Below are 22,500 nucleotides of genomic sequence, written 5' to 3' on the forward strand. Positions count from 1 at the left end.
TACCTACTCCCATGAGTAGAAATCTTGAATGAGGTATATGAAAAAATAAGGAGAAAAAGGATAAAAACTAAACATATATATATATATATATATATATATTATATATATATATATATATATATATATATATATATACATACATACATACATACATACATACATACATACATATATATATATATATATATATATATATATATATATATATATATATATATATAATATATACATACATATATATATATATATATATATATATATATGTGTGTGTGTGTGTGTGTGTGTGTGTGTGTGTGTGTGTGTGTGTGTGTGTATGACAGCAAGTTTATGTGTAAGTATACAACAGAGTACCTTCATCACAATTTCTCAAAAATATACATCCGTTCGTCATTTTGAAAAGTGGCCCACACTAACTTTCAATATTTCTCTCTCCCGCCTTCATTCCATTCATAAAAGAAATCCAATGAAATGCATTATAGGAAAGAGATTTCGATGATTGTCCCTCCCCCCTTTCCAATTAATTACTCAATATTTATTAGACTCTATTTCTTCCACCACAGTTATAAATGAATCCTATTTCCGCGTCACTGACTAGTTATTTGAAAGAAGCCAAATTGATACTTAAAAAAAAAAATCTTAAGATTCCTAGACTGGAACTTGAACTTCGAGAAAATATAACTTTACATATATTTAAATGGTATTTCATCTGTTTTTTCAATTATGACCATTCTTTTTTCAACAATGATAATTCATTTCAGTGGTATCTCACTCTTTTTCAACAATGATAATTCATTTCAGTGGTATCTCACTCTTTTTCAACAAGGATAATTAATTTCACTCTTTTTTAATCATAATTAATTTCAGTGGTATTTCGTCTCCTTTTCAACTATGATCATTTATCTCAAGTGGTATTTCGTTGGTATTCCGTCTTCTTTTCAACAAAGACCATTTATTTCAATGGTATTTCACTCTTTTTCAACTAAGAAAATGTGTTTCAGTTGTATTTCCCTCTTTTTCAAACATGATAATTCATTTCAGTGGTATTTCCCTCTTTTTCAACCGTAAAAATGATAATTCCTATCAGTGGTATTTCACTCTTTTTCAACTGTGTAAATATATTTCAGTGGTATTTCCTCTTTTATAACTGTATTTATATTTCGTGGTATTTCCCTCTTTTATAACGTGGTGTATTTTCATGGTATTTCCCTTTTTCTTTTCCAACCTGTGAAAATATATTTCAGTGATTTTCCTCTTTTTCAACTGTGAAAATATTTCAGTGGTATTTTCTCTTTTTCACTGAAAATTATTTCAGGTATTTCCCTCTTTTTTTCAACTGTGTAAATATATTTCAGTGGTATTTCCTCTTTTTCAACTGTGAAAATGTATTTCAGTGGTATTTCCCTATTTTTGAGAATCTGTGCAAATGTATTTCAGTGGTATTTCACTGTTTTTTCAACTGTGTAAAATATATTTCAGTGGTATTTCACTCTTTTTCAACTGTGTAAATATATTTCAGTGGTATTTCCCTCTTTTATAACTGTGAAAATGTATTTCAGTGGTATTTCACTCTTTTTCAACTATGAAAATGTATTCAGTGGTATTTTCCTCTTTTCCCAACTGTGAAAATGTATTTCAGTGGTATTTCACTCTTTTTCAACTATGAAAATGTATTTCAGTGGCATTTCACGTTTTTTAACATGTAAAAATGTACTTTAGTGGTAATTTACTCTTTCGCAACAATGATAATTCATTTCATTGGTATTTCACTCTTTTTCAACAGCGAAAATGTATTTCAGTGGTCTTTCACTCATTTTCAATTGTGAAAATATATCTCATTGGTATTTCAATAATTTTCAACTATGAAAATATATCTCAGTGGTATTTCACTCATTTTCAACTATGGAAATGTATTTCTGTGGCATTTCACTCTTTTTCAACAATGATAATTCATTTCAGTGGCATTTCACTCATTTTCAACTGTGAAAATGTATTTCAGAGGTATTTCACTCTTTTTTAACTATGAAAATGTTTCAGTGGTATTTCACTCATTTTCAACTATGAAAATGTATGTCAGTAGGTTTTCATCTTTTTGTTTTTCAAGTATAATAATTTATTTCAGTGGTATTCCGTCTCATTTTTACGCATGACCATTTACTTCAGTGGTATTCCATCAACAAGGTATACCATTAGTTTTATAATAGTCACTCGCTTATGTGGCTGACGCTATGACTAGTTGGAAACACTTTAATCTATTTATAAGAAATAAGTCAAACTATTCCGGCCACTGTTATGACTTGAATGCTAATTAAAGGAGGAAATGGAGGAGGTCAATTGCACCTATTAAAAGAAATGTTTGTGTTACGTAAAAACAGCGCGCCAAAAAGTCTAAGCTCTTTCTCTCTCTCTCACTCTCTCTCTCTCTCCCTCTCTCTCTCCTCTCTCTCTCTCTCTCTCTCTCTCTCGCCGCCCTAATCCGTCTTATTACGTCAGTTACACAACTCCGTATACTAGATAATCTCCAGTCGCTTGACGAAGGAGATGATTCCCTGGTAGGTCGTTTCTTATGGGAGAAAAAGCTTCTTGCTCAACATAAAGAACATCCATCGTTATGTTTTCCAGGTACGTATTTTTTTTTTTTTTTTTTTGAAACTGGAACACAGGCAATAAAGAAATAATAATAATAATAAAAATAAACAAAAACACATATCATCTTTACCTTTGCCCATGATGATTGTCATTGGAGTCAGTTTTTTTTTCTTAAGTAAAAACGTAGAAACTGCTTGAAGAAATGCACAAAAATGGGAATATTTGATGAAACAAAGGAAACGAGGAGTTCATATACACGATTCAAATGAATCTTGTACAATGAACGCTTCAAAGTGAATCAGTGAATCCTTCCAGTTTCCTTCGTGTGAATCAGCGACTTTGGCTATACTCAGTGATGTGAATCGACGACTTTGGCTATTCTCACTTATATCAATCAGCGACTTTGGCTATTCTCAGACATGTGAATCAGCGACTTTGGCCATTCTCACTTATATGAATCAGCGACTTTGGCTATTCTCAGAGATGTGAATCAGCGACTTTGGCTATTATCACTTATATGAATCAGCGACCTTGACTATTTTCCCTTATATGAATCAGCGACTTTGAATATTATCAGTGATGTGAATCAGCGACTTTGACTATTTTCCCTTATTTGAATCAGCGACTTTGGCTAGTGTCAGTGATGTGAATCAGCGACTTCGGTTATTCTCACTTATATGAATCAGCGACTTTGGCTATTATCACTTATATGAATCAGCGACCTTGACTATTTTCCCCTATATGAATCAGCGACTTTGAATATTTTCTATATGAATCAGCGACTCTTGATATTATCAGTGATGTGAATCAGCGACTTTGACTATTTTCCCTTATTTGAATCAGCGACTTTGGCTAGTGTCAGTGATGTGAATCAGCGACTTCGGCTATTCTCACTTATATGAATCAGCGACTTTGGCTATTGTCAGTGATGTGAATCAACGACTACGGCTACTCTCATTGATGTGAATCAGTGGACAAGACCTTTTCAATTTATGTAACAGTAAACCAAGCCTTTTTCTATTGGTGTGATTCAGCGACTACGGTCATTTATGTGAATCACTGACCATCGCCATTTTCATTTATGTGGATCAGCGAGTCGCTCGTCATAATGCCACGTAAGAGCAATCGGGTGTACATATTCCATACTTGATAAGTACACGGTCAGTTCGACGATAGTAACTGCCCTGATCTAGCTCTCATTCTGTATGTATTTCCATAGATACCTACCTAAAACCATATCACCTTCAAGAGATATAGCTGGCACTCTCTCTGAAGGAACTTTTTATTTTCTTTTTCCTTTTTTTTTTTACTTTTTGTCTGTATTTCTTCATTTATTTCCCTTAAGGTGAGAGAAAGATCGTTATTTCTTTTTTTCCTCTTTTGCAAAGTGGTATCAGCCTCTTCTTCGTCAATTAGTACAATCAAGAAATGATTTTCGCCCTCCTTTTTTTGGAGACACGGCCCAGTAACATCAATCCATTTTGTGGGGGGGGGAGGCGTTTATTGTCTCTTTGTGGTATGGGATAGTTGAGACAGTATAGAGAAATTCTTGAAAATTTTGCAGAATGGAAAAGTGCTTGTAATTGAGTTTGCTGTTTCCTATTTGAACTTTATTTTATTAGTTATTATTATTATTATTATTATTATTATTATTATTATTATTATTATTATTATTATTATTATTATTATTATTATTATTATTATTATTATTATTAAGATTTTGCAATTATTATTACGTACTAACAAAGGTGAACGACTTGAAAAGCAGATATCTCGTGTGATCTCAGATTCGTCAACCTGATTATTCTCCCTTACCATAATAAAAAAAAATAAATAAAACTTCTATTTCAGCAACATGTCTATTGCGACTTACAAAACCCCAAGAACTAACACTGAAAAAAGCCTTTCAAAGGGACAAGATCTGCCATTCATAGCAAGAAATACATATCAAATTTGTCGTTTGTTAAGGAAAGGAGAGGTAGAAAAGAGGACCCACGTTGCGCTAACGATCTGAGGTCAAGTTCTATTTACATATGTTGGGAAAATAAATGACGTACAAATATTTCTGGAAGAGCCTGGGGGTAAGATTATTACATTTATATATATATATATATATATATATATATATTATATATATATATATATATATAAATATATATATATAAAGAAGAGAGAGAGAGAGAAGAGAGAGAGAGATTATATACAACAGTGCATATATCTATATATAATATATATATATATATATATATATATATATATATCTATATATATATATATGTGTGTGTGTGTGTGTGTGTGTGTGTGTGTGTGTGTGTCGTTAAGTACAAATGTATTTTAATATGCAATTCGCTCTGCCTGGGAATGAATATATTTTCATAGATGTTGACCGAAGGGGGAATTTTTTAGCTGATAATAATTTCGTCCTCACGGAAATTCGAACCAGCCGGTAACGTTACTGAAATCCTAATTTCTCCTCTGGGCGCTGGTTCGAATCCACTTGAGGATGAAATTATTATCGACTAAAAAATTCCCCCTCGATTAACATATATAGGAACATATTAATTCCGATGTAGAGCGAATTGGATATTAAAGGACATTTGTAACTTGATGCGTGTATATGAATCGCGGTGATGTGATATACATATATATATATAATATATATATATATATTATAAAATTTCTATATCTATATATATATATATATATAAAAAAATATATATATATCCCCCCACACACATATATTATATATATATATATATATATATATATATATATATATATATGTGTATATATTTATATATATATATATATATATATATATATATATATCTATATATATATATATATACATACATACATACATACATACATACATACATACATACATACATGCATACATACATACATACATACATACATTAAACATTACAATATATTAAGGGTATAATATATAATATATAGATAGATAGATAGATAGATAGATAGATAGATAGATAGATAGATAGATAGATAGATAGACAGAGAGATAGATAGTTATTTATATACACATTACAATTTAAACTTTAACCCTTCAAGCATGTACTCCTAATAAAAAGTGCCATTCGCGGGAAACACCACGAGCCATGTAAACAGCCAATTCTGAGCTCTATAAGTGAATGAAAAAGCGGTCATAATCGTATAAAAGGGGTCACCGAGTCTTATCTGGAGGTGATGGCATCTTTGCCTCTCGAATTGATCCAGGCTTTTCCAAAAAGATTTCCAGAGACATAAAAGAGAGCGCGATTTTCATTTGTATGTTTGCCGAGTCCGTATATCTTCTCTCTCTCTCTCTCTCTCTCTCTCTCTCTCTCTCTCTCTCTACTTGCTTTCTTTACTCTCAGAATGAGGCGAATTGGATTCGCAAATATCGCTCCACTTGATAAAAAAGGAAAAAAAATCTCATCTAATTATGCATTCGGTTTTGGGTCAAATTTTTTGTTCCTCACCATAATTGTAATACATTTCTTTTGTCACAATAGTTTACAATATTGACTCTGAGGTCGCTATTTTTTTTTATCACTACCTTTATCAACAGAACAACTGCAATCTTGGTATCATGTGGTATTTCTCCATACGGTTGTAACTGTTCCTTGTATTTTTTATGTTCTATTTTTCATAATGTTATTTTTACCTGCTCGTAGGTGTCAAGTTTTGTATTATAAGTACAGGTTTCGCTCCTAATCTCAGATATGATCCCTTTGAGAAAAATTAAAAATGTTTCACACAAACTGCTTACGTTGAAAATGTATTTCATACGAGGATGCTTATCGAAAAGTAATAATACAAAAATAAAAAAAAAATTAATGAAAACCATAATATATTAATTAAAACGATAATATATTAGTGCAGAAATTAATACTACAACGAATGAAGTGTCAATCAGCTATCGTGATTGGTTTAATGCTATTAAATATATATATATATATATATATATATATATATAATATATATATATATATATATATATATATATATATATATATATATATATATATATCGTAAAGATACACAGCCAGCCAGTCACTGCTCCTCGATATTCCCGGCAGAGAGACGGGTCACCTGATGAGTTACATCTCCCGAACTGTATGATGCTCCAAGATGAAGGGAAAACAGACGTAAACACTAAGGAGAAATGCAAATTGCAGAGCAAGAAGGATAACAAGAGAGGGAATTGAGCAGCAGCAAAAGGAGGTGAACCTAGAAAGAGAGAGAGAGAGAGAGAGAGAGAGAGAAGAGACGAGAGAATAGTCAGCAGAAAGAGCAAAGAAGGTGGGTGTGTCGGGTGGCTAGCCTCCTCCCCTCCTCCGGTCGTGAGCTCGAGAGTGAGTAGAGGAGGAGGGAGGGAGGGAGGGAGTCGGATGCTGGGGCGTTCGCGCAGACTTGTCAGTGCGGCGTTGACTTAGTTTAGAAGAGGATGTGTTGTGGAGGTTCGGGAAACGTTTCGTGGAAGCCGAGTAGTGAAAGATTTTCGATTTGGGTTCTTGTGTGATGATGAGAGAGGAGACCGTCGCATAATTTATTTTGTTTTAATTTTTTTTAACTAAAACGCCGACTCGAGTTCGAAAGCTCTGATCGACGCTCTATTTCTGCTCCCTAAGAACCAATTTGTATACAGTGTATAAAAAGGACAATTTATTATTCAATGTAGATAGATAAAGGAAGTAGATTAAATTATTTTTCTCATTAAAAAAAACCGATGTTAACCAAATTTCCTGAAAAGGTAAGGATGCTCTAGTTCAATGAACTTGGGATGTACTGATTGACTGGAAGAATAATTATTTATTAAATCAATAAATAGACATTAATAAATAATGCAGCTCGGGTGATTATGACTGATTCATGTGTGAGTGTGTATGTATGCATCCACAGCTAACCAGCGTCTGTTTACAGATACAGATAAATGGGAAGTGAAAACTTATGCTCTCTTGAAACTGGACTACAATATGTTTTAATTCTATGTCTGTAACTATGCATATCAACAGTTTCTTATATAAAACACACAGAGACACGCACACATATATATATATGCATATGTGTATATATACACACACACACACACACATATATATATAATGCATATGTATATGTATATATATATATATATATATATATATATATATAAATATATACACACACACACACACAAAACCATAATGCAAAAACAACTGCATTTCCGAAGAATCAGGAAATGCAGCAGAGTAGGAGGGTCCGATTGCACTCCCCGGGTACACAAAATGCAAGATCCTTTTCCAAATTAACTTAAGAATATGTTAAGCAGCCTAACATGATTTTGTCGAAGAAGGTACATACTACATACGCAACGACTTTTTTGTGTACTACGCCCATCACTCACCAATACTTATTACCCCGTGGGGTATTTCTATGTGCATTTCTCATACGTACACACATACCCATACACACCCCATACACACACACACACACACACACATATATATATATATATATATATATATATATATATATATATATATATATGTGTGTGTGTGTGTGTGTGTGTGGTGTGTGTGTGTATGCACCATATGAAGGAAAACCATAAACAAATGTTTCTCTTTATTTTCCATGTTCTGTCATTGTTGTGTATCTACCTATGATGAGAATAATGTTACTATATCTGCTTGTGTCACTTCCGTGTCAGTTTTTTCCCTTTTCACAATAGTCTTTTTAGCAAAAGTGTCAAAGGTGAACTTTGCGCTTCAAAGATAATAGGATCAGTATCACTGGTAATCTTCGTTTGTCCTTGAATGTTTGTGAACGAATGGGAAATGTTATGACTTTGCGAATTGAATGGGATCATAATGCTCACAAACAGTGACTATAACACGATTATAGAATGTCGTTTTCTGTCCAATTTTATTTATTATTTGAAAAATATATTCCTAAGTGTTTAAACCCTCGTACACGCATGCACAGGAACTGTGTGGATCCGTGTGGGTGAGTTGTTGAGAGAGAGAGAGAGAGCGAGAGAGAGAGAGAGAGAAGTTGCGCATGCGTGAACGCGTTTATGTATGTAATGTATGTATATATATATATATATACGTATGTATATCTATATATATATATATATATGTATATATATATATATATATATATATATTATATATATATATTCATATAATCTATATATTATATATATATATATATATATATATATATATATTCTTCTGTAACCCTTTCCGCATATCACTAGAGGGGTACCGCCTTTCGGTTTCTGCATAAGCTTTTAGGAATGAGGTTGCTACACCCATGCCCTACTTTTCTTAAACCCTCTGCACACGGGCATTCATTTGCGACTAGTAATGCTACCGGTCGTTGGGCTTCAGAGATCTTCGGACTTTGCCAACATGAGCCAAAGAGTATTAAACTGATACCAAACACACACACACACATACCCACATGTATAAATACACATACATATATACATACATATACACGCACAAGCACATATATATACATATGCATTTATAGGCACACATCTACATACACATATACATATTTAGATCATCAGGGTATTTCTGAATGAAGAATCTCGAGATGAAACAAATCGCAAAGAAACATACGTAGACACTAATAACTGCAAACTGACAACCCTACAGTATGGGGATAATACAAAAAATTAATCAAACATCCCAATAACATCTGACAATCCATTATTTGCATTTATTATTTATTATGATTATTATTTTTTCTTTTATATACTTCCATTCTTCCATTCGTGGTTCTTCTCGCCCTCCGAGCTGAAAATTAAAGCTAGCTATGATAATTGCAAAATGTTAAATGTACGATTTTAATACAATAAAGTCCTAATACTCTCTGATAATCAATTATATATATATATATATATATATATATAATATATATATATATATATATATATATACACATATATATTTACTTTTATACTCCCATTCTTCAACTCCTATTTATGTTCTTTTTCAGCGCTCCCTCAAGCTGAAAAATATTCGTTGATTTGATAATCGCAAAGTGACAAATCGACTGCACGATCTCAATGCAATAAAGTCCTAATAATCTCTGAAAATCAATTGTTAATTATTTTTCTTTCATTCTCCCATTCTTGAACTCTTACTGGTTTTTCTCCCCGCCCTCCTTAAGCTGAACATCATAGCTTGTTATGATAATCAAAATGACAATTGTACTGTACGATCTTCATACAATAAAGTTGATCAAACATCTCACTAATGTCGAGACTTAGAAAAAAAAATTTTTTTTACTATCATTCTCCCATTCTTCACCTCCTACTTGTTTTTTCCCCTCCAGCCTTCAGGCTGAAAAATATACTTTGATTTGAAAACTGCAAAGTGACAGTTCATATGTACGATCCAAACCAGTAAAGTTGTTCGAACATCTTAATAATATCTGAAAAATTATTATTTTCCTTCTACTTTTATTCTCCAATTCTTCAACTCCTACTCGTGTTTTTTTTCTGCTCTTCTTCGAGCTCAAAAATAAAGTTTATCAAACACCTTAACGTCTGAAAATCAATTATCCCGTTTTTTTCTAAATTTTATTCTCTCATTCCTCAACTCCTACTTGTGTTTTGTTCCGGCCCTCCTTCAAGCTGAGAAATATAGCTTAGCTCTCCGCAAGCTCGGATTCGCAGATGTCTCCTTGAGCAATGGTCTGTCAGGTGTGTGTCTTGGCAGACACATAAACACTGGTTTTAAAAGCAGATTTCTCTTGCAGGTTAATCCAGCGCAGCCTTAAGCGACTCTTGACTTTGTTCAGGTATTACTTTTTCGATATCTGTTTGTAGGGTTTTATTCTGTAATTACTGAAAAACATATAGATTCACATAAATGACGCGCCTATCCGTACACAACAAAAGAGGAGCATACATGCGTATATTTATAAGCACTCGCAAACTCCCTCACACACACACACACACACATGTATATATATATATATATATTATATATATATATATATATATATATATATATATAAATATATATATATATATATATATATATGTATATATATATATATATATAAATTGTATGTATGTGCCTGAGTAGATGTTTGCGAGTATGGATAAGTTTAGTAATATTATATATGTATAATAGTGTGTGTGTGTGTGTGTGTGTTTGTATATGCATAATCATTTAAAATAAAAGTTAAGAAACATATAAAATTGCTCTCAGTCTTCCCCTTTTTCTGTGTATCACGAAACGGTCAAGAAGGGTTTTATCCATTCTAAAATCTGCACATTTCCTTTTAATCAACAAACGTTGCCTCACTCTCATTTCCGTAATTATGGTACTAAGCTGGTTTCTTATATAGGCTGGAGACATTTCAAGAGAAAATGAATGCTTTTGTCTGCATGACGATGAATAACCATTTCTTTATTCCGGGAAGCAACCCAAGAAATTATTCGTCACTGTGTTTTTTAAGTTACCATGTAGCGCCTATCTCAGTATGTTGGCAGTACGAATTAAATGACCAATTTTTCCCCTCATAAACCACAGACAGGTAAACCACAAGAGACAAAATACCACGCATGTGAAAAAGTACTCTAATTACCAGGAGAATTGAGTGGTCCCGACCTATTTCAAGCAAGTGTCATTAGCATAAACAGTTTTGTCTTTGGGAGAAAAAAAAGTGACATAAACGAGAGATAATTTCTATATCTGGATACTACCTCATTAGAACTATTTATAAATATGGTACTTGGGTTAGAAACGTGTGTTCTATAAACATTGTAAAGACCAGTTGATTACCATAAATTAGGATCTTATCATCCAAGTATTGTGTGAGAACTTAACCCTTTTTCATAAATAATAGTTCAAGTAAACATTCACACATTGACATAATTTAGAATTATTGTTCTTTCTAACAAAATCTAAGGAAATAAATTATATTCATACAATATTTCTCGTTCAGAAGTAGGGTCTACAACATTAATTTGAACCACCATTATGCGTCGCCTGTTTATTTATTACTAATAACTCCAAGTTTATTAATGAATTTTGAGTTAAAATCGTGATTATATCTGTTGTAAGCTTGAATTCTATTTCACTAATATTTCTTTAAAAATATGATTTTTGCTCTCATTCCGCATAAAAACCTGAAGAAATAGCTGATATTAAGGGAACATGGTGATATTAAGGGAACATGGTGATATGAAGGGAACATGGTGATATGAAGGGAACAGGGTGATATGAAGGGAACATGGTGATATGAAGGGTACATGGTGAAATGAAGGGAACATGGCGATATTAAGGGAACATGGTGATATGAAGGGAACATGGTGATATTAAGGGAACAGGGCGATATCAAGGGAACAAGCTGCTCAAATAGCAGTATGCCATCTACTACTACCTAGAAACGAATTCCAGATTGTTTCTTTAAATAACACCAATATCTGCCATATATTAGATTAATGAATGAGCAGGTAACGCATAATGGTAATTCTCATAAGAAAATGTTACTGAAATATTGAAAATATAAACGCCCCTAAATTATTTCAATATGTGAATGTCTTCTTAAACTATTAATTGTGAAAAAAGAGCTAAGTTCTCATATAAGACTTGGATGACGGGATGCCAATTTATGAGAGATGTGGATGATCCTAATATCATAAGAGAAGGAGCATTGAGGAATGATATACTGATATCTAAAAACAATCAGTCCCCCACGACACTAATGTATATTGGTTTCCATCTCGGACAAAATGCGAATGATTTCAGGTTCTTAATCATGTTCCTTCAAAACTGTACCAGAATTATCATTTTATCTATTTATTTATTTATTTTTTTTTGGGGGGGGCCCGTTGAGAGGGTGCTTAATATATCGAAACCCACTTTATAAAAACGCTATGGTTAGTAAAAGTGACCCCTCTTTCAAAATCATCGATCTCTTTCAAAATTAAAGACACATTTCGATAGATTAGGAAAAAGTGTCATCAATATGGTACAGTTTTGAGGGTAAATCAACGAGAGCCCCGAAATCATTCATATTTCAGCAAAGAGAAGGAAACCAATATACATTAGTGTCGTGGAAAACTGACTGTTTGTAGATATCTGATATCTCTTCTTAACGTCACCTTTCTCGTGCTACAATAATAATCACTCACATTTCTCATAGGTCAGTGAAAATCTAATGACAGATATTAGATTTCTTTTAATTTCAAGTTTTCTTCTTCAGAATTCCCTAAATATATTTCTGGGTTAAGAAATTAATTCAAAGGAAAACCGATAAATAAACGCCAAATATCGCTGACTGTTGTAAGCGTTATATATAATGTTTATGTCATGTGTCATGAAAGTAAGAGCGTGAGAGATTCTGTCTGTGTACACATTCACTCATGTCAAAATCACCTGAGTCCAGTGTAAACTGACAGTCTACAGAGGCATTATGGGATATTTTCTGCATCGCTGTTCACGAACTATATTCACGCCTGTTATTCGGGGTATTTTTGAAGCTTTAGTAACAACAGATATTACAATGAAAACGACGTGTTTTTTATGATCATTCTAAAAATAACTTGTATCTGGTATTTATGTCTCGAAATCAGAAAAGTAATAGGCTTTACATTTATGTGTTGCATAGATTTGAAGTCAATCAATAGTAAATTCAGTGGGATACAAACAAGACATAACTACACACATTCACATTAATAGACACAGATGTACACACACTCACACACACACACACATATACACACACTATTACACTGAAAAATGATTGAAATCTTGGAGGTAAGGAATTCAGCAAAGCTATTCATCCCCAATTGAGTTTGTCAATTCTTAAATCACCCCCCCCCCCCCCCCCCCCCCCCCCCGCCCACCCCGCCCACCCCGCCAGCCCCACCCCTCCCTTTTTTTTTAAGTTGAAAGAAATTGCTTTAAGAAATTGGATCACATTTTCACTCATGACTGCAGAAGTACCTTCAGTCCTTTTCCAGACCGGGGAGAGAGAGAGAGAGAGAGAGAGAGAGAGAGAGAGAGAGAACGACGACGACTAGATTTTAGTTTCCACCGCCTTACATATTTACTCGCTTGAGTCCCTGCTCTGCTTTTTCATATAAAAAGGACCGCGCCATTTGCGTGACTTCGTGTAATATTGAAGGGACGCGAAAGCGGTGACATCCTACATTCACAAAACACACATACACACACACACACACACGCACACACACGCCAACAGGATGGAAAGGCGCGCGCGAGAGAGAAGTATCTGCATGACCTCATGTAATCTTGAAGAGGACTTTTTTCCCCATCTTTGCAGAGTGTGTTCGTCTTTTGTGACGTTCTTTCCTCCAAGACCTTAATTTACTCGAATGGTTCACGTATTACACTTGGATAAAAGGAGGCTTCACAGTCACATTTATGGTCCATAGCACCAGGCACAAAAGGGTTCGTTCAGGTGCTGTTTTTTTTTTTTTTTTGTTTGGTAACTTCTGATTTACATATCACACACACACATACACACACACACACACACACACACACACACACATATATATATATATATATATATATATATATATATATATATATATATATATATATATATATATGTGTGTGTGTGTGTGTGTACATATAAACTATGGCAGACATAATTGTTCTGTGCAATAGTACAATTACTGAAAATGACCTCATTCAAAAATGGATGGTGTCCAGCCGAGTTATTTACTGAAAGCTTGTAACTTTTTTGAATAAATAACTCCGGTAGATATCATCCAGTTTGAATGAAGTTCCTTTGTTATATATATATATATATATATATATATATATATATATATATATATATATATGATATATATATATATATATATGATATGATTCTAAACTGTTCATTTTTATGTAATTCAAGGAGACATTTAAGCTTAAGCTGTTAAATATTTTTTTATAAAATCTTCCACATGTCTTACATGGAGGATAAGACAGTTCCTAACGAGGATGATAAAATATCGATATATATATATATATATATATATATATATATATATATATATATATATATATATATATATATATATATATACAGCTTAACAATATAAGCACCATTGCAGCTCTGCAAAGGGAATTTCCCTACACTGTCTCACTTGTCTGACGTCAACGAAAGCTGCCTTTCATATTCAAACATTGATTCTGTTTCCCTCCAACGCGTGAATATGTTTCATCATTTCCAGAATCTTTGTAATCGTTGATGATGCCTTCTATTGCCCATTATTACTGTTTCAATGTTATTTCTTCCCATCGCGATTTTAATGCCCCATGAATTTTCATGTTATTGTTAGGGGGATGCGTGTTTAATTAAACAGACGAAAAAAAATAAAAAAGGAAACAAAATGGGAATATAGATGATCTCTTGGAAATCACGTACTTGGAATATCATTACTGGATGGGAAATCATACCGACTTTATGCCAATGACGTTCCAGCTCCCTGAAGAACAATAATTATTAGTTCTTATTTATCTAAAGAACGCATTTGTACTGTTAATGTAGCTCAATAACAAAGGTTCTTTTCTCGTTAATCATTGAGCGTTGGACGTACCCTTGTCTTTTGCCAAATATCAGAATATTATCATTTTGTTTAATCGTTCTCTTCACTTTTCATTTTACTTTTTCGTTTTTTTCAAGGTACCTGAAATCATCTATTACATTCTTTTTCCTTGTACCTTTGGAAGACTGTATGATTAACTTTTGTGTCATATTTCTTCCTACATGCATAAAGATTTGTCTCAATAGGTATGTTTATATTTCGAAATAATGGCCGAGTGTCCATCCAGTAGTGGTAGATATTATGTATAAAGTGACAGCTGATAAAATATATTTCGAAAGGGTCATCAGAAACCTTCAATACCTTGTAAATATAGATACCTGGAATATTCCTTTTGAATACGAAGTAATATTCCCGATAACGATAGCTCACAATACACATTCTTATCCTTCTCACGAAATTGGCAAATATCTGATCTAATGATGGCGAACTTGGATGAGGCAGTTCTTTCCCAAAAATTGTTCTGTTTTTTGTTTTCTCTGACGTGGAGTTTTAGACAGACCTGATCTAGAGGGAAAACCATAGCATAAAACATTGTTTCATCTTTGATATAGTTTAGAATTATTGTTTGCTAAATATTTATTTTTATGATATCTAAGTATATTGTTCTTCTCCACTGACACGCGATTATAAGTACAAGCTGCTGCCATTTTAGTTACTTTCTTCTCAATAAAGAAATAAGCCTTCGATCACATTTCAATTTATTAATTTTTTGTGAGAATCTTTTAAGTTTTTAATACGATCTTCGAGGTCTATTTACCACTTTCTTTCATTATTTTTTTCCTTAATAAAATTACTACGCAGAAGTTATCCTTTCTAGGATATTACAAGATCGTTGGAGGTGTACACACGGACACTTCATGTTCTGTTTTATATGAAAAAAAAATTCTTTACAATATAAATTTACATCTAATAGTAATTTGCATAATTAGGCCTCATCAATATTGTGCAGGGAAAACCTAGAAAAAAAACCTTTCAGTGACTGATTTTATATGACATTTGGGATAAAAATAACTATCGTTCCAAATTAGACTGTTGATCAGTAAACAAAATAGTTGCTATTGATGCTATTATGTAAAATCAAAACTGGTTCTGTTTTTACTTTTATAGGCGTATGTTTAACCATTTTCACACAGCAATATTCATTAGGAAATGTTTTCATTTATGTCTGTAAACATTACACAAAGACACACTTGGGATGGTAAATAAATTATTTGCTGTCAGATCGGAAGCGAGATACTATATTAAGCGTCGGTGTAGACTTCAAACGGACGAATTAAAATTTATTCTAATGTAAATTCAAGCGATAAAAATTCAGAGAAAATTGTCTCCAAATGTAAGCAGGGAATAAAACGTTAAGTTTTACTGTTCATTCGTGCCATAAAAAGCCAAGATGAAAACCATTTAAGACAAATAATGCCTTAAAATATGCATTGCGAGATTGTAATAATTCGTTTGTTGTGGCTTTGATATTATATAAAAATCATAGAAAAATCATCTCTCTTGTCATAATTTTGCAAACGATAAAAGGGCGTTACTGATTTCAATTCCCTAACGAAACGCAAATATACCTTTTGATAATTCCTAAAAAAACTCATATATTTTCAAGTGCTGACGAGATGGTAATCATAGAAATAAAATAATGGCCACTGATGTGGAAAATTTTCTTCTATTTTCTTTTGGCTTTTTTTTCATGCTGTCTTTCCACGTTTCAATAAGATAGATAATTGTAAAAGGACCAAAGAATAATTAATTATCAAAGACTTCAACTAAGGTGCATCACTACGTTGGAATATCATATCCTTTTGATATAATTGTCATTATACTTAAGAACAAATGTTTCTCATCTACAGTATCTTTCCTATTTCGTTATACTTGAGCTCTCTTTAATTTGACGGCATTTGAAATACTGAATTATTTCATATTTTGGAATAATTCAGCCTTTATGATACAAAAATGGCCTCTCAGTGCGAGAAAAAAAAATCATATTAATAATATCATCTTTATTTTCATATACACTATACATAGGGTATTTTTTAATTCGATGACCATTGAAGTATTGAAGGAGATGGTATTTTGAATTCAAGGAAATTAAGATGCAAACTGAACAGCTGTCATTAAAGAAGTAGACGTGTATAGAATCCTATGAAGTTGGTAGACGCGTATAGAGTCCTATAAAGTTGGTAGACGTGTATAGAGTCCTATATAGTTGGTAGACGTGTCTAAGAGTCCTATAAAATTTGTGTAGGGGGGGGACGTGTATAGAAGGTTCCTATAAAGTTGGTAAGACGTGTGTAAAGAGTCCTATTTAAAGGGTTGGGTAGACGTGTATAGGTTTTCTATAAAAAAAGTTGTGGGGGGGGAGACGTGTATAGAGTCCTATAAAGTTGGTAGATGTGTATAGAGTCCTATAAAGTTGGTAGACGTGTATAGAGTCCTATAAAGTTGGTAGACGTGTCTAAGAGTCCTATAAAGTTGGTAGACGTATATAGAGTCCAATAAAGTTGGTAGACGTGTATAGAGTCCTATAAAGTTGAAGCAAAACCTTTTCTCCATGCTTTAATAACCCATACAACTTTTCTTTGTTCTAGGTGTGTATAGAATCCTATAAAATTTACGCAGAAGCCTTCCCCATGCATTAATAACCTATACAAGCTTTCTTGCTCTAGGTGTGTATAGGATGCAATAAATTCTAAGCAAAAACCTCCCCCCATGCATTAATAGTTATATACAACTTTTCTTTATTCTAGGTGTGTATAGAGCCCTATAAAATCTAAGCAAAAACTTCTCCCCATGCATTAACAATCTATACAACTTTTCTTTGTCCTATCTGCCAGATTTTACATTTTAGCAAAAAGAAAAAACTTCCACGCAAAATTCCTGCGAATTCTCGGTAAAGAAAACATCTTATCAGCGAAGTAATAAGAGGATTTTTGTGGAATTTTCTTGCGTGGTTTTTTCTTCTTCTTCTTCTTACGAAACTTGTCCTGTTCAGTTCAGAAAGTTTAGGGAAGCCCCGGATACCTTCATTGGTATGCAGGTGGTCGAGTTTGGGAATTTTTTTAGCAAAAATAAATATGATATTCCCATCGGTGATATACAGAGATTTTCTTGGGGAACTTTTTTTTTTCTTTTATTACACTCCTTGATTTTGTCCCAGAGTTGGGGCCCATTAGATTACGTGGAATCATAATTCAATTGTGTTTTATGTTATCTGTCGAGTTCTATGTATGGGGCTGTATGCTTAGAAAAAATAGGTTGTTTATGATGTTATGTATCTATTAAACTTCTCACCTTATTTTTTATAGAATCATCTTTCACTTCAGAAATTAGTGATTTAGTTATGTCATACCTGTTTTTTTTAATCTATATGCGAATATTCACTTATTCTTACGATTATAAATATTTACAAAAATAATCACAGAGCCTATGTTCAGAAAAAAAAAGCGACAGAGGCATACTTGTATCGTATACTGTTCAAAAACACCTATCCTCTGATGCATTCCTGTATCGTATACTGTTCATAAAAAAACACCTATTCTTTGATATATTCCTGTATCGTATACTGATCATAAAAAAACACACCTATCCTCTGTAAAGAAAAAAAAATAAACATAAAAACCTATCATCTAAGTCGTACAACGCACAAGATTTTTTTTTCCTTTTGTCAATGAGTTCTGCAACTTTTAGTGAATAGTCAGTTGACCTCAGCTGACCTCTTTAGAACCATTTGGAGGTATCTGGTAACCTCTCTCTCCACTTCGCTTACATTTTTCTGTACATCTCAGAGCTCTTGAAACGTAGAGAGAGAGAGAGAGAGAGAGAGAGAGAGAGAGAGGAGAGAGAGAGAGAGAAAAAAATACGCAGCATACTTTTAATATCTCTATGAAGAACACCCACCTCAACCCCCCCCCCCCCCCTCTCCCCGCCACCTCTCCTCCCTACTAGACAAAAGGAAGGGGAAGTATGAGAGAGAATATAAAGTATGTCTTGCACCAGGAAGGAGCACAAAGGTATCAAAGGTATTCGGCTGGACAAAAAATGAGAGAGAGAGAGAGAGAGAGAGAGAGAGAGAGAGAGAGAGAAGAGAGAGAGAGAGAGGAACTTTGTGCCTCGGGCAGGTTGAGAAAATTGCAGGTAATAATTTTTCCGGAAGGAGGACAAAAAGTATTAAGAGAAGACGTTTCCGATTTGCATATGAAGGCCCTTCTGTTCATTATTTTTTGTCTCTTGATTGTTTTAGCTGACAACTCCTTTGCTTAGAGATAACATGAAAGTCTAATCACCGCACACACACATATATATATTATACATACATATTTTTCATATATATACATACAAGTATATAGTATATGTGTGGTGTATTATGACTTGTGTACTGATTTGTAACTCTAAATTTAATGTCATGTTTACCATGTATGTAAAGCACAGACCATCATTCAAATCATTATTCCTTACCACTACATTTTTCATTACTGACGTTCCTATATAATTGTTTATCACTGAAAGCTTAATTTTTCACAATTTTCATCTTATAATTATTATAATGTATCATCATCAGAAATACCATAGCTTCCATTTCCCAAACAGGACACATTGTCGTGCTTATTTATCTTGCTATTGTTAAAAGATCCTCAGATGTATATACATAAACATATTTGTAATTATAATCAGAGGATATTTTGGATGTTCTCCAACACGCCTCCTCAACTATCCACGTATATATATGTATATACAAATATGGTTCTTATAATCAGTGTTTTTAATGTCGTATACATGACTAACCATATATTAAAGTATCTGATATAGGACACGACCACACAGGACAAAAACACCATTTGTAGCCTTTCATGGCATTCTGCAATGAAAGCACCAAGACTCAATCACCAAATACCATTGCATAATTCCCCGTGGAGATACCCACTTTGCAAGGATTGCACCTCTTACGAAAATGCAATCGTATCACGGAGCCTTTCTTTACTATCTGATGGCATCGCCAACCAAAATGTACATCGTCCTGCCACCTACCAAATGCTAGACATTACCCGAAAGTGTTGCGGTTGGAAAAACCAACAAAGGACGGTTGTCATTGTACTTTTCGCACATATTGCTCTTTTATTTAGTTGTATACTGATTATGGATGGGTGTTATACAATATTCTCAGCTCACTTATTGCTTTGTGTAACATTCGCCATAACCGGAAATGGGTCTGCATCTTGCTTGAGCTGTGTACGACCTGTAATGTTACCCTTTATTGAGTCATTGTTGTGATGCATCATCTTTTTGTAACGTGCTTTTACCATACTGTTTTCGCGCATTTTTCTTTCTTCTGCAACTGTACCATTGTTAGTTAATAGATACATATAAAAAGAATCGCTGGAAAAATTACAACTCTCTCTCACTCTCTCTCTCTCTCTCTCTCTCTCTCTCTCTCTCTCTCTCTATCTCGCGTCGCGTGTTGAAAAGACCTTTTCTTTCTTGTACAATACTCCAAGAATTATTCTTGCATGAATCCATGCACAAAAAATGTTTATCTTTTCCTGGGTTTCTTTTGTTGTTTCTTGTCTTTCTTTTTTCCTGTTTCTAACGTTGTTTTCTCATAGCTACGAATGGGTTTCTTTGTTGTTTCTTGTCTTTCTTTTTTCCTGTTTCTAACGTTGTTTTCTCATAGCTACGAATGTTTTTCTTTTTTCTTTCTCCTCACCTTTCACAAAAAATAATACAACAGTTAAGAGTCGGAGAACTAACTCTGCGTTTACCTCTCCAATTCCTATTCCATGGATACATCGTAGATGATTTTACCCCAGTTCAAGTCTTCATCACCTATTTGAGTGGAATATAAATTCTACCATGACACAATGTATGAAAAAAAAAAAGGTTTCATTTTTCTTGACGTGATGGTTCCTCTTTGAGAGGTTAAATTTTCTAAAATAACTTATTTGAAGAACTTTTTCTCCGGCTTTCTGGTAAAGTAGATTCACATTAACCGTGCATTTGATGTCTAGGCCAGTCCCTTGCGACGCTCCTGATTGGCTGTTGATAAGCCAATCACAGGGCTGGAAACTGTCGCTCTCGAGAGTTCACATAGGCAGGATATATGTTCAACCTGAGGGATGCTTTTGAAAAAGGCATCCCTCAGGAACAGTGGAACATAGATCCTACCCATGTGAACTCTCGAGAGATACTGAGAGTTTCCAGCCCTGTCATTGGCTTATCAACAGCCAATCAGGAGCGTCGTAAGGGACTGGCCTAGACATCAAATGCATGGTTGATGTGAATCTACTATAGTATATCCAGCTCAGCTGTAGTAAAGGCTGCTTAGTTTCGAAGGGCAAGTTTCATAGTAGCTACCTATGAGTTGTATAAGCATTTGATCAGCAAATATCTTTCCATGTCACTAAGGAGCCTCAGGCCCATATGGATCTCGGGCTTTGAAGTGACAAGCTTATCCCAAAAGGTGGAGAATTCGAAAAGTTAAGAGACCATTGTGGACCAGATCGTGAAGTGTCCCACGGGAATAACAGATAAATACTGAACTCGTGTTGTAAGCAATCAAGTGACGTAATATAGCAATTTAATCTTCAGATGATATCGAGCACGGTTTAACTTTCATCTCTCCACTGTAGGCATGTATGACATTCAAAACATGTTCTTATTAACCTTTCAACGCGTCAGATCTGTTAAGCTTCAAAATCATCAACAAATTGAGTAATGTAATGGCTATACGCAGTAGTAGAGAGAGCCAACAGAGAAGAAAGGATTAACTATTTTCAGTGTCTACTAGCTTTTTTTGTTTGTTTTTTTTTGTATATATATATATTATTGGATATATAATATATATATAGTATATATATATATATATATATATATATAGATATAGATAGATATTGATAGATCGATAGATAGATAGATAGATAGATAGATAGATAGATAGATAGATAGATAGATAGATAGATATAAATATGGATAAAGATATGGTTTTATATATATATTTATAGGAATGTTTATTTTCTTCACAGGACATTTCCTACCTTAGGAATGTGTGTACGGTCTACAAAATAGAGCGTAGGAATAGCGACCACTTCCATAAAGATCTAAAGTAAACTTCAAGGTTGTACCCTGGCAGGTCGGTCTACACCTATTAGGGTACAGCCTTAAGGTCTTATATATAGATCTTTAGAGAAGAAGTTGCTAATTCTATGACTTTATTTTCTGAAGACTATACCAAACGCTGGTACGCACTGTTGGCGGGAGCTATATCAAATACACATGCATACACACACACAAACAAAAACACACACTTACACATACAATATATTTTACATCTATAC

At 33.4% G+C, this 22,500-nt stretch overlaps 1 protein-coding gene across 3 annotated transcripts in view; it reads left to right on the forward strand.

Moving 5' to 3' along the window:
- Positions 1-7,010: 7,010 nt before the first annotated feature.
- LOC135216803 (neuroligin-1-like) overlaps positions 7,011-22,500 on the forward strand; it is a 92,071-nt gene continuing 76,581 nt past the window's right edge. The window contains exon 1 of one of the 3 annotated variants that reach the window (XM_064252293.1): positions 7,011-7,052. The gene's annotated coding sequence lies outside the window, so the exon portion shown is untranslated. Of the gene's footprint in view, positions 7,346-22,500 lie in introns of all 3 variants that reach the window. The other 2 variants (XM_064252292.1, XM_064252294.1) reach the window with 2 other exon arrangements.

This window comes from Macrobrachium nipponense, chromosome 6 (assembly GCF_015104395.2).
Source record: "Macrobrachium nipponense isolate FS-2020 chromosome 6, ASM1510439v2, whole genome shotgun sequence".
Classification (NCBI taxonomy): Eukaryota; Metazoa; Arthropoda; class Malacostraca; order Decapoda; family Palaemonidae; genus Macrobrachium; species Macrobrachium nipponense.